This window comes from Ochlerotatus camptorhynchus, unplaced genomic scaffold (genome assembly GCF_037179485.1).
Source record: "Ochlerotatus camptorhynchus isolate MF236.1 unplaced genomic scaffold, CSIRO-AGI_Acam_v1.1 ptg000201l, whole genome shotgun sequence".
NCBI lineage: Eukaryota > Metazoa > Arthropoda > Insecta > Diptera > Culicidae > Ochlerotatus > Ochlerotatus camptorhynchus.
Genome location: NW_027040691.1, coordinates 1,548,168 through 1,561,603, shown reverse-complemented (window position 1 = coordinate 1,561,603; position 13,436 = coordinate 1,548,168). Strand labels below are relative to the sequence as shown.

Sequence of the window (13,436 nt, the reverse complement as noted above, 5' to 3'; positions counted from 1 at the left end):
AATGTCTCAATAACCACGGAAAAAGTCGCTGCAACTTTAAGATTCGCTGCAATATCAACGGATGTCAAGGCAATCACCATCCCCTGCTGCATCGCGCCGAAGGATCTATGCAGCTTATGGATATTGTGTGCAATACGCATGGTGTACTGAATCGTAGCGTTATCTTCCGTATGGTACCAGTTACCCTGTACTTCCAGGACTACGCACTAGATATTCTGGCATTCTTAGATGAAGGATCGTCGTCTACTCTTGTTGAAGATGAGGTGGCTAGGGAGTTAGATGTCCGAGGTTATGTGGAACCGCTGGTTGTTACGTGGACCGGAAACGTCAAGAGGTTCGAAGATTCGTCCAAAAGAGTCAATTTAAGGATTTCTGCACGGGGCTCAAACGAAAGATTGCTGTTGAAGGATGTCCGCACTGTTGCTGAGTTAAAACTACCGAAACAAAGTTTGCAGTACGAAAAGATAGCTGGAAAGTACCCACATCTACACAATATTCCCGCTGTGAGCTATGGGCTCGAAGAACCAAGGATTATTCTTGGACTGGACAACTTGGACGTATTCGCTCCTCTCGAATCGCGAGTTGGCTCACCTGGGGAGCCAATCGGCGTGAAATCCAAGCTGGGGTGGACGATTTACGGCCCTCAACAGAGTGGACCCGTAGTATCAGACGTCAGAGTCAACTTCCACTCATTGAAACCGTTGAGCAACCAAGACCTTCACGACGTTATGCGGAGCCAGTTCCTGTTGGATGATCCCTCAGTAACTTCAGTTGCGGTATCAGCATTATGCAAGCGACGACAGTACGAGTTGAGGACCGGTACGAAACCGGATTGCTATGGCGACAAGAAGAGCGAAGGTTTCCGGATAGCTATCCAATGGCGATGTCACGACTGAAAGCTTTAGAAAGAAAATTAGAACGTAATCCGGAACTTCGATCGAAGGTCCTTCAACAGATTACCGATTACCTGGTAAAAGGTTATGCGCACAAGGCTACTATCGAAGATTTGGCGGAGATGGCAGATGGAAACGTTTGGTATCTTCCCTTGAACGTGGTGCTCAACCCTCGAAAACCAGGGAAAGTGCACATCGTATGGGACGCGAGAGCATCGCTGACCACGCTTCGAACCTGAACTGGAACTGGAAGCTCCACCAATCGCTATGAATTGATCCAACTATTCTGCATTTGCTGTCAGAAATCGTTCATTCATTCGTTTTGCATTGTTCCAGCGGCGTAGGTATTCGCGATATTAAGCGCCTATTATAACATCAATTATTCCCACATGCCTCGTTATGTATTCGCGAATTGATCTAAATTTCTCCTCGGAACTGCCCAGAACGTGTAAACCACCTAGTATGTCTGTTCTTTTTAAGAAAATTTATATAACAATGAATAGGGTTTAACTATTGTGTTTCTGATGCTATAAGTGTAGACCAGGCTGAGTAAAATGTCCATGGATTTTCCGAATATCCGAGAAGTTTTTTCTTGGAAAAGCCACGCACACACACACACACACACACACACACAAACACACACACACACACACACACACACACACACACACACACACACACACACACACACACACACACACACACACACACACACACACACATACCCACAGACACACACACACACACACACACACACACACACACACACACACACACACACACACACACACACACACACACACACACACACACACACACACACACACACACACACACACAAAAGATATTGTTAATGATAAATTGTATATGACACTCGACCTTGTGCGTCTCGGGTAAAAAACCGTTTTTCAAGCGGATTCAAGTAAGGTGATGAGGGGGCGTCCATAAAGTACGTCACGCCCTAAGAGGGGAAGGGGACATGAAGAATCTTTGACAAACAATGTATTAAGTCTAGGCAAAATGCATTGAAAGAGGAGAGAGGAGGGCTGATTTTACCTCAATATAGCGTGACGTACTCTATGGATCGCCACTTAAAGTAAAAATTTCAAAAACGGACGTAGCATCCAAAAATCACTACAATATGAAATTTCCATCAAATTCAGACAACTTTTGGATTTTTGTCCGAGATTTGTATGGACGGTGTCCACTGTGCATCGGGACATTTGGAGCAACGTGCTCCCCATGCTCTGCACAATTCATTAAAAATTTGAACGCGGTGCAGTTCGAGCACGAATTTCCAAAAGCTTCAGCCGCAGTGATCGAGAAACACTACGTAGATGATTACTACGATAGTGTAGATTCAGTGGAAGAAGGAATCAAGATTGCTACTGAAGTAAAACTAATCCATTCTTGTGGAGGTTTCCTCATCAGAAATTGGGTGTCTAACTCCCCAAGATTCTTGGAAGCGATGGGGGAACACTCGGCGACGTCTGCTGTACATTTTCATCAAGATAAGGAGACAATGACCGAACGCGTCCTTGGAATTGTGTGGGATCCGAAGGACGATGTCCTCTCTTTCTCTACGGCAACTCGTGACGAATATCAATCTATGCTACAAGGGATTGGTAGACCCTCCAAAAGGATTGTGTTGAGCTCGGTGATGTCAATGTTCGACCCTCTTGGTCTGCTGTCACCATTTACGGTGTACGGGCGGATGTTAATACAAGATTTGTGGAGAACCGGCTGCGGATGGGATGATCCCATCGACGATGAATCGTTTGAGAAGTGGATTCGGTGGACCAAAGTGCTGCCAACTATCGAAGCGATTAGAGTGCCACGAAGCTACTTCGGACAAGCAAGTTATACGGACATCGAAGATCTTCAACTTCACATCGTTACGGACGCCAGCAAGGGTACATACGGATGCGCAGCGTATTTTCGGGCAATAGTCAACGGAAAGATACAATGCGCATTGATAACGAGCCTCGTAAAAGTGGCCCCATTGAAGCCCATGTCCGTACCACGCCTTGAACTACAAGCTGCAGTATTAGGAGCGCGTTTAGCAAAAACGGTGCGAAGCAATCATTCATTCCAGATTAGACGACAGTTTTTCTGGACTGACTCCACAACCGTATTGTCCTGGATTACTTCCGAATTGCGAAGGTACAAGGAGTTCGTCGGATTACGCATCGGGGAGATCCTTACGCTTACCAAGCTATGTGAGTGGCGCTGGGTCCCTACAAGGCTAAACATAGCAGACCAATTAACGAAGTGGGCCAGAGATCCCGAGTTGAACTCGGACAGTCAGTGGTTTACAGGACCCGAGTTTCTATACCGAGATGAGGAAAATTGGCCGAAGCAGAAGACATTGTCGTCGACTACGCAGGAGGAATTGAAAGCGCATTTATTGGTACATGACGTGCAGCTACTTGCGCCAGCTATCGAAGTTCTCCGCATATCTAAGTGGACCGTTTTGGTTCGCAAGATAGCTACTGTCTTCAGATTTATATCCAACTGTCGTGCAAAGATGAACGGTTTGCCGATCGAAACACTAAAGGCTACGGATAAGCAAGCGAAGATCATCAAACCCAGAAACTTTCCAGTGCAACGAATGCCATTGAAGCAGGTCGAGTACGAGAAGGCAGAGCGAAGCTTAATCAAGATGGCGCAAGCTGAATGCTTCGGTGAAGAGGTGAAAGTATTAACAAAAAATACGAACGTGGCCGCGGAGCATAGATTGCAGATCGAAAAATCGAGCTTTCTATACAGGCTGACACCTCTCATCGATGAAGACGGAATTCTGCGGATGGAGAGCCGAGTGGAACGCGCTGAGTTCCTATCGTTTGACCTTCGTTTTCCCATAGTGCTGCCGAAACAACATGCAGTTACAATGAAGATCGTTCAACACTATCACGAACGATTCGGTCATGGATATCGAGAGACAGTGAAGAATGAGTTGCGGCAAAGGTTCTTCATACAGGCGGTAGGAGCAGTAATTACTAGGGTGGCTAGTGACTGTCTATGGTGCAGGATTAACAAAAACCGTCCACAAAACCCTAGAATGGCGGCACTACCGGTACAAAGACTAACTCCATTTTTAAGACCCTTTAGCTACGTGGGCGTGGATTATCTTGGGCCGTTCGTAGTCACAGTTGGCCGTCGCAGTGAGAAGAGGTGGATAGTTTTATTCACATGTTTGGTCGTCATATCAATTCATCTCGAGGTCGCTCATTCGTTAACCACGCAGTCCTGTTTGATGGCAATTCGCCGATTCGTTGGTCGACGTGGTCCACCGAAGGAAATTTTTTCGGACAACGGGACAAATCTAAGAGGTTTAAGCAAGGAGATAGTGGACAAGATTCACAGCATAGATCAAGAATGCGCCGATGAGTTCACGTCGGCTCGAACAAAGTGGACGTTCAATCCACCTGCCTCTCCCCACATGGGGGAGTTTGGGAAAGACTCGTGAGGTCCGTGAAGGAAGTACTGGTAGCGATTGATGATGGAAGGCGTTTGACTGACGAAATCCTGCTCACCTCGATCGCTGAAACTGAAGACATTATAAATTCTCGGCCCCTTACGTACGTGAGCCAAGGAACTGAAAATGTGGAAACACTTAGCCCTAACCATTTTCTTCGGGGCAGTTCACCGAATGAACCACTATCGGTGCTACCTCCGGTACACCCAGCGGAAGCTCTACGGGACTCGTTCAAGAGATCGCAGCAGTTAGCCAACGAGAAGTGGAACAGGTGGATAAAGGAATACGTGCCGTCGATTAGTCAACGAAAGAAGTGGTTCGGAGAGGCCAGAAATCTGAAGGTTGGCGATCTAGTCTACATAGTCGACGGAGACAAACGAAAGTGCTGGATACGTGGAATTGTGGATCAGCCAATCGTAGCCGGTGATGGAAGAGTTTGACAAGCGTGGGTTCGAACCAACAGTGGTGTATTGAAGCGGGCTGTTACGAAGCTCGCTCGGATGGAGATCAGTGATGGTGATACTGTTCCAGAGGTGACCACTGCACCAGGATCACGGGCCGGGGTGTGTTCCGATGCACACCACTAGGCTCAACGCGCGATCCCTACCAGAGAGTGCGGTGTTGGTTCGAAGGAGAATCCCAGCAATACTGGTAACTCGGAGCAGCATGAACAAGAAAGCGCATACGTAAGACCGTAATCAAAACAAACAAAAAACAATTATTACCGAACGTGGTAGCGTGGGTTTATTAAATTATTATTCCTCTAAATAGTATAACGCTGAAATAAAATCTTAATTTATTGAAAATTAGTTAGAATAATTATAGCACAAGTAAGATACATTGAATTTGTTGGCGTTTACTACTTAAAACTAACAAAAATCTAACTAAATAGGTACCGGTCGATCAGTGAGCTCTAGGTTACCTAACCTAAGATATAAAGTGTGAAGATACACGATTAGTTTACAGTAAGTTTACAGGATTGAACCCAGGCCTGCTGGGGCGAGAGGTAATCACGCTTACCACTACACCAGCGGCGCCGTTATACCTAATGCATTGCTTGTCACAAAATCTTATACCTCCCCCCCCTCTCCCCCCTTAGAGCGTGACATAATATATGCATAAACCCTTAATGGTTATAGAAAAAACTACAATAGAAAATCTACGGTGATAAGGCAAACTGAATTGCTGCGAAAGGTAAACCAAGACATGAACTAGCCTTTGGCTAAAAATCTCTAGAATAAAGTCTAAAAAACAAGAAGGTAAACAACAGCACAACTGTCAGCGCAGCCGTTTTATGCTGGGACAAAGATGAGTGGCATGAAACATTTCAGAGAAGTAACACTTTACATGGTGAATCCGATTTTGAAACCTAACATGCCGGCCACCTTTGAGAATTCATATTCAAAACTTAATATTTAAGCTACAACTATCTAATCAAAATCTGTTTATTCTTCTTCAGTGCATGGCAAAGCACAAATCTTTGACACAGCTGTCTTGATTTCACCTCCGGATGTCTGCAAAGTGACCACACGTGTCACTCCATTTGGTCCTGGATGGGTCTTGACGATACGTGCTAGAGGCCATCTAGCTGATGATAGAGAGTCACCCTTCAGAATTTCTACGCTTCCACCGTCGATCTTGAACTGCCTTGGGTTAATCTTGTACATATTAGGACTGAAGCTCCTTCAAGTATTCAGTCCGCCATTGGTGTCAGAATCTTTGGTAGTTCGCAAGAAGACGTTGATACTGCCCAAGGTGGTTCAGAGACACGTTTCGGACGTCTGGTTCAGGAAGAGGTCGAATCATATTCCGAACGAGAAAGTGTGACGGGGTTAAAGCACTGCAATCATCGGGATCGTCCGACAACGGCATGAGCGGACGAGAGTTCATACTGCCTTCTATCGAAACGAGTACAGTGTTGAGTTCTTCGTGGGGCAGTAGAGAGTCGCGTTGCTTATTCTCCATCTTGACAGCGGTCTCCCAGAGCCCACTGAACTTTGGCGCATGAGGGGGAATCAAGTGACACTGTATTCCGTCTTGCGCCATTTGCTTCTTCGTCACCAGGTTGGAGCATAGTGTAGAGTTGATTGAGAATATTGTTTGCACTGACAACGTTGGTCCCATTATCGGAGTAGATATGCTTCGGCTTATTCCCCCTCCAGATGAAACGATTCAAAGCCATCAGGAATGCGGAGGTAGACAGCTCACTCACCAGCTCCAGATGAAGTGCTCTCGTGCTTAGACAGACGAAGACACAGATGTAGGTTTTTCTGGACGGTCCTTTGATATTTACAGTAATCCACCCCGGTGGAGGCGAAGGCTTCACCTGCGGTAACACGTGCAGTGGGTAGTTGTCCACTTGTTTGGTTATTGGATGAGGGCTTATCTTGCGACATCTGAAACACTTGCTGGTGACGCTACGTACTGCTCTGCGACCGCTGAGCGGTCAGCATTCATCCCTCACGATGGCCGTGGTAGTCCCTCCGTGAATTAGCTTTTCGTGATGGTACTTGATAAGGAGTTTCGTAAAAGGGTGGAAACCAGGAAGAACGATTGGGTGTTGTACGTTGTAGGTTTCGTTTGACAACTTTAACCGCCCTAATAAAAATGTTATGGTTAATTTGCTTAACGACGTGTTCGGGGTATCACCCAAACCATTTGTGGAATAGTTCAATCATTTGGGTTATCGTTCGCTTATGGTATTTTTTTTATTAGGGCGGCCACCGACGCCGATAATGCAAACCACATCCAGGAATGGGTAGAGTAGCCGTAGCTTCGATTGGCTGGAAACAGACATACCTTTTCGTAGTAGCTTCAGCTCCTCGGGAAATACTTCTCGTGGCACCCATCTAGCCAGCACTATCTTAGAAGCATCTAACTCCGGGACCTCCCTTAGCTCAGTCGGTAAAGGCACAGCTACAAAGCAAGACCATGATGGAGGTGGCTGGGTTCGATTCCCGGTTCGGTCTAGGAAGTTTTTCGGGTTGGAAAATTTCTCGACTTCCCTGGGCATAGAAGTATGATTGGACTTGACACACATCGAAAGCTCTCAATTAATAACTGTGGAAGTGTATCTAGAACACTAAGTTGAGAGCACGCAATAAGCTAATATGTGACATGCAATAAGCTTGAAATGCGAAGAAGAAGAAGAAGAATATCTAACTCCTCAGCGTTCAATACCCTTGCAAGCGATCACTCCTCCGGATTAGATCGAGCATTCCGACAATGCATACTAGGTTTACCTGCATGAACTCTTCCGAATCGTCGAACTCCTCGTACTATCTCTGGAAATTCTCAAACTTTTCCATCAGCTTCTCCAGACGCTGCAAACGTAGACTTACTTCACCAACATGCTGGACCGGATCATATTTTTTTAACGAATACATCGATGCGGTTTAGTCCCTCGGCAATATTTTTCCGCCTAAATTCGACTTGCTTGACTTTCTTGTCTCCCCGCATGTTGACGGCGAAAGCGACAAAAACAGTTTCGCTACACTGAAACGGTCGAAACAGACCCAGAAGTACCGCTAACAGGAACGTAAATTGATTGGAGAGGGACTCACCTGGTACCTCAAGCATCAAAAGACCTTAAATTTTTATTGTTGTGTCCTAGACACGACCGCAGTATGACGTAGAACCTATCTATCTATCTCTATCTATGATGCATGATATATGCGTTTAGGTTAACATTCGACGTCCCTCCTCTTTTTACATATTTTGCAGAAAAAATACATCCAAAGTCCCTCCTTTTTTACATATTCCGCACAAAACATACCTTATAAGCCCCGCAACTGACAGGATTTCCCGCCATTTTATTATGAATGGGGGCGGGACAGAACGTTTTTTTTTGTGCCGAATATGGAAAAAATGATGGACTTTGGATGTTAATATGTTTATGTTTTACAGCCAGTTGTGTGTTATTCACCAACATAATATCATCAAATATGTCTTTCAAGCAATTTTTTTTCTCAAATTTGAAAGTTTTGGTGCGGGAAGAATTAAGGGAAAAACTTCTGTTTTTACTAATAATTGTTTAAAATCTATTTCCCGGAAAAAAGTGATCGTCAAAGTGCATGTCTTTTTCGGGTTATTATTGGGGGGAGTGGTTATTGAGGGGGGGGGGGGAGAGGGTTTACAAACATTGCTTTTCCTCATTGTGTCGCATTCCTTGTTGTGGTCACGCCGTGACCCACCTTTAGCCGCTGACTTGGTCCTGCTTGCTGCAGGACCTAGTGCCACGCCGTCCGAAGCGGTAATGAGCAGAGGCAGAATATTTATTTCAGCAGGTTCGTAATGTAATATCCTATCGATTGGTGTATTTGGATTTTAATTTCATATATAAATGACAAAGTTACAAGCGTTCAAAACCTAACACTCCTTCACCACCCATATTTTTTTGATTTGCACCCCAGTATAGTTTAAGTTTAAGTTTATTGTTGCCATACATCAACAGGCTGGCTGTAGCCCAAATGATGTTAATAATACTAATCATAATAATAATAATAGTAAAATTACATGTCAAATAATCACAGAAAGAGAAACAAAGCAACATGGTCAGAATGTAAAAAAAAACATAATTTTCTCTGTCAGTCACTGCGGCCGGCTAAAACAGATGAGAATCTCCGACGAAGCGCATCACGTGTGAGGTGAAAGTCGAATACAGATGCGACTCTGTTGAACACACGCTGTAGTCCGCAAATCGCACCATATGCCCCGTAGTTCGTGCGACGCAGTGGCAGTCTCAGCATGAGGTTGTTACGGAGTGGTCGGGGTTGCACGTTTAGGTCAATTTGCATCAGGATAGCCTCACAATCTATTCGTTCCTGTAGAGTGTCGGCGATAATCAAAGCTCTGCTGGTGTCCCTTCTAATCCGGAGAGGTTCAAGGTTTATCAGTTGGCAGCGACTCTCGTAGCTGGGCAGCCGAAGCGGATCTCTCCAAGGCAGTCTACGAAGCGCAAAACGAAGAAAGCGACGTTGAACAGATTCGATTCTCTCGGCACCATTGTTGTTATTCGGATTCCAAACCGCAGAACAATACTCAAGCGTCGATCGTACGAGGGAGCAGTAAAGAGATTTTAAGCAGTAGACATCGGTGAAATTCTTAGCTATCCTGAAGATGAATCCTAAAGTCCTAGACGACTTATTGATGACATAAGAAATGTGTTGCCTGAATGTTAGCTGTGAATCCAACACCACACCCAGGTCTTTCACCTGATTAACGCGTTCGAGTGTCGTTCCAAGCAGGTCATAGCTGAATACAATCGGTTGCTTTTTTCGTGAGAACGTTATGGCAGAGCCCTTTGCTGGGTTCACTACCATTCGATTTAAAGTACACCAACTGGCAAAGACATTAAGCTGATGTTGAAGGTTGTGGCAGTCAGCGATCGAGCAAATTCGTAAAAATATTTTGAGGTCGTCTGCATATGCTAATCGAGGTCCTTCGATAACCAGGTTCACGTCGTTGAAGTAGAGTAGAAAAATCAACGGTCCCAGATGGCTTCCCTGCGGTATACCTGATGTGGCAAAGAAGCTAGCTGATTTGCAATCTCCTATAGCAACCATAAGTTGGCGACCAGTAAGATACGAACGGAACCAACTCAAGAGATTACCGCTCACCCCAAGCCTGTCAAGTTTAGCAATCGCAATGTCATGATTCAACTTATCGAATGCCGCGGATAGATCGGTATATATAACGTCCGTCTGTACCCGTTCAGTCATACTATCGGTATTGTAGGATGTGAGACATAGCAGATTGGTGGTTGTAGAGCGACCGCCAGTAAACCCGTGTTGATCAGCACTCAGATACTGCTTTCTGTGAGAGAGCAACGGTTCCATAATAACAAGCTCGAATAGTTTCGAAACAGCACTCAGCGATGTAATTCCACGATAGTTATCCACGGCTCGTTTGCTTCCCTTTTTGTGGACAGGAAACATGTGTGCACATTTCCAGAAGGATGGAAATATACCACTGGAGAGAGACATCCGGAATAGACGGTGAAGTGGAGTTAACAAGCAAGCAATATGTTTCTTCAAAAACACGGACGGAACTCCATCGGGTCCAGGGTTGAAGGACGATTTGAGCTGCGTTGCAGCGTTAGAAATCATCTCAACGTTGACATCAATTGCACTCAGCGTTTGACCATTTAGTGAGATGTTCCTTCAGTGAACACACTGGCAAAATTGACAGAAAAAAGGCGACAGATATCCTGCGGAGTGGAAGCGACTTCACTGTTCAATTCCATTGACGATGGGAGGCCAGATTCTCTGCGTTGCTCGTTCACGTAGTTCCAGAACGATTTCGGGTGTAGTTTAAGGTTACGCTGAATACCTCGTTGAAATCGCAGAAAGCATCGACGACTGGCTCGCTGATACTCGCGATTAAGCCTCACGTAGTGATGTTTCAGAGGAAGCGTGCGATACTTCGTAAATCTTCTCAATGCTGCTCTCTTGATCGACTTCAACCTACGCAGCTCAATCGTCTGCCAGGGAGGGTGAGAGTCTTTGCGGTGAATTCTTTTCGGGACGTGTCTGTCAATGACATATGCCAAGATATGAGAAAAAGTTTGCGCAGCGGCCTCAACGTCGTCATGATCGAGAATGTTCTCCCAGTCCATGTTTGACAACACATCTACAATGCTTCGATGGTCGGCCTTTCGAAAGTCATAAGAAACCGCAGCAGGAAGACTATCGAAATCACGAACGAGATTGTCCTCAACAGTGACAATCAGAGGAGGGTGGTGCGGAACAAGCTTAACTAGTGGACAAGGTGCTGTGGAAATGAACGGAGCATTGTCCTGAGTGCTCACGAAGCAGAGGTCCAAACTACGGTTGTTCTCGTTGACTACGTAGTTAATTTGAGAAAGCGTTGCTACGCTATAGTTATCGAGAAGGCCGATAGCTCCTGCATGAAATACAGAACGTTCTGGATCTGGATAGAGGAAGCCGCTATGGGATGGTCTCCACGAAACGCCTGCTAGGTTAAAGTCCCCAAAAATGAATAGCTCATCAATTGGAGTCGCTCTTTCCATTACTGTGAAGACTGATTGACAGTGAGTCTCGATGAGTTCAAGATCACGAACTCGATCTGGTGGCATGTACAATGCGCACAAAAATAATGTGCGATCGCCCAGTTTAATGGCTGTCCAAACCTGTTCCACACTGTTCCACGATTCATTTTCGATTGCTCTCGCCTCCAATCCGGAACGGACAGCCACAAGAACGCCACCACCAGTAGATTTTCGGCTGTTGTTTGGATTCCGATCGCAACGAAAAACCTCATAATCGGATCCGAACACCTGGCTGGAAAGCGTTCGCGAATCGAGCCACGTCTCGCATAGGACAATCACATCATAACAACGATCCGATGCAGCAAGCCGGTAGTCGTCAACATCAGAATTCATTCCGCCGGCGTTTTGGAAGAAAATCACGATGTCCTGCTTGCGGCTTACAATCGAACGTCTGTTCTCCCTAGAAATCACAGAAGCATCAGGCAGCGAATGAACATTAACAATACCATGCGGATACTCGCCATAGTGACTGGGTTGGAAGACCCCCTCTCCACATCCGACTACAGGTCCGGAATGACTATGGTGAGCGGCGGCAGCAAATGGCTGAACTGAGACGGAGGGATCAGGGGCTTCCACGAGGCTTTCTACGGCGCGTTCCGGGCTCCGAGGTACGAGAGTTGATTCGGCGGCATTCAAGGTGCTGAAATTTGGATCGGCATCAGACATCGTATTTGCGCTATTAATTATGTACTCGCCTGTTCTAGCAAGTTGGAAGACCCCCAATCCACATCTAAAATCAGGGCCAGGACGACTATGATGAACGCTGACAGGAATTAGCACGACTGAGTTAGAGGAACCGGGGGCTTCCATAAAGCTTTCCACGATGCGTCCCGGTTGCAAAGCAGATTGGTTCATCCAGAGTTCAGAAGACATCGAGCTTACTACGTCGTTTTCAGAAGGCGAGGTTGGATCGGATGGTTGCGTTAAGTATTCGCTGCTGGAAGCGGAAGGTGGCTCAGAAAAAGAAGGTTTTGGAACGTATCGATACTTGCCTGTAAGTACAGGCTGGAAGACCTCGTCCTGATGATTGATTGACATTTAAGAGATTTTCTGCTGTATGCTAATTTGTTTCTGAAAAATCAGTAGAAAGTACCAAACGGGACCTTGAGTATAACTTTGAACTTGAACTATGAATACTCCTCTGAATTTCCGTGTAAAACGCTTCCTGAAACTCTTTCAAACTTACATTTCTTCTTAATCCCCTTAATAGTCTCTTCAGAACTACTTTGGAATAGAGCATTAGTTTTCCCAACAAGTTTTTTGAAATACTTCTCAAAATTACCTGCAACTTCCTTTATAATTTCTTCACAATTTTCATGAGAATTTCTTCATAATTATCTCTTAAATTTGTCTACAAATCTCCATAGGCAACTTATTTTCAAAGGTTTTCATAAAACTAATTCCGAAAGATCTGTGAACTTTCATTAAATGATTACTATCTCAACTTTAACGAAAACACCACAATGCAAAATGGAACCAGACTAAGAAGTAGCATCTCTCTCTCTTACCAGCAGCTCGAGGACAACCTATAAGCATCCCATGACACTTTGATTAATTGCACCCTTCCATTAGCATTTTCAATTTCTTTGAATCAGGATCCCTCATGTCTAGGGCGAACAAAGACCAAAAACTTGAACATTATCAAAATCATCTCGTTCGGGGAAGGTCAACATTTTTATTACCAGCTTCGTAGAGCAAGCGAGCCTGCTGCATCCAGCACAGAAGCAATAAACGCCACCTCTCTATTCCAAAAAAAAAAGTGATTAGCAGTCCACTAGGTAAGCCCGCTTCTTGTTTGTGGCATTTCTTCGTCCATTTTTCGTAATCGATAATTTTATAGCTATATCTGTTTTCTTTTCACGAGAAAACCACAAAACTCCTCGGCACTCAGGGACCAGGTGTTTGCCATATTTTCCACAGCCCAGCAAATGCAAAAGTCAAATGACTGCTACAGAGTTCTCTAAATACAAATTAATTTGACTCTGATTCGGTCGAT

At 45.2% G+C, this 13,436-nt stretch overlaps 1 protein-coding gene across 1 annotated transcript in view; it reads right to left on the bottom strand.

Moving 5' to 3' along the window:
- Rsod (Related to Sod) overlaps positions 1 to 13,436 on the bottom strand; it is a 342,433-nt gene that overhangs the window by 272,336 nt on the left and 56,661 nt on the right. The window lies entirely within an intron of this gene.